Source organism: Fukomys damarensis, unplaced genomic scaffold (genome assembly GCF_012274545.1).
Source record: "Fukomys damarensis isolate Sample0158 unplaced genomic scaffold, DMR_v1.0_HiC HiC_scaffold_2, whole genome shotgun sequence".
In the NCBI taxonomy this organism is placed as follows: domain Eukaryota; kingdom Metazoa; phylum Chordata; class Mammalia; order Rodentia; family Bathyergidae; genus Fukomys; species Fukomys damarensis.
The window spans coordinates 49,315,845-49,316,944 of NW_022900914.1; the positions used below are offsets into that span (position 1 = coordinate 49,315,845).

The 1,100-nt window shown below is 42.1% G+C and overlaps 1 protein-coding gene across 1 annotated transcript in view; it reads left to right on the top strand.

The window, feature by feature from the left end:
* The window catches only part of Tet3 (tet methylcytosine dioxygenase 3), a 106,042-nt gene that overhangs the window by 4,350 nt on the left and 100,592 nt on the right, over window positions 1-1,100 (top strand). The gene's annotated exons all lie outside the window — the stretch shown is intronic.

Below are 1,100 nucleotides of genomic sequence, written 5' to 3' on the forward strand. Positions count from 1 at the left end.
AACTCTGAGGCCTAGGAGATGGGGGAGGAGGAAGGAGTCACCATGGTCCTGAGCATGAAGGAAATAAAAGCTTAACTGAGGTAGGAAAATTATCGTTTATGAAAAAAAGCTGCATAGAAAAATATATGCATCAGTTTAGGAGCATGACAGAACATTACGGGTAAAAATTAGAGAAATAAAAAGACGGATGATTTGAGAACACTTTTTAGGCCTTATTCAAATGGATTTAACAGGTGAAACACATCTTTCTGTCATATTTGAGACAAGAAACATTGGAAGTGGTGGTGTTTCAACACTATCAGAACCTCTGATGAATTCTTGCCCAGCCTGCTTGGTAGCTTGGTCCTTCTGAAGATGGAGTCTGTGAGGAGAGATGCTCTCAGGAACAATGGGAAAATTGAAGTAGAGTGAGGAAAATCTTTAGAGAAAGACACTGGGTGTTTGTGAGGCCTGAGAGAAAGCTGGACCAGAAGTTTTTATTGACTTTAGAAAATTATTGTTCAAAGGTAAGCAGTTTTTAACCCCAGAACTACAGATTTAAAGGGAGGTCAGCTGGATGGATAGAATTGCTTTTTAAAAAGGAAATGCAGATAGAACAGTCACAAATGTCAGCCTAAAGAGAGAGGTGATGACACTGAGGAAGGACTGAAGCATCAGTGTAGCTGCATGGACTGCTACTCCAGTAATTGCTGATGGTAAAAGGCCATGCTCACTTTGGTCTGTGTCACTGAAAGCAGATTCAGGAGTGGTCTGAGCTCCTCGTAGGCATGTCAGGAAGTCCAATGATCAAAATGTGCTGAGTCTGGTGGGAAAATGCTCATGATAACAAATCTGCATTTGCCTAGCAAGAATGAGAAGGAAGAGGTAGGCTAAGAACTTTGGGAGTATAACTAGGGACAGAGAGCCACCACTGGGTCCTGGCCTTGCTAGAAGGTATATAAACTGGGGAAAGGGGAGCCAATCAGCTAGTCTGCCAGAGCCATTTGCTCCCTACTGAATACCTTCACATATGCTTTCAGAATTGCAATCTATGGAATTATGGTTAGTAAAGAAGGCCCAAAGACCAGAGCCTGGCAAAAAGTCCAATTTAGAGATTTGGT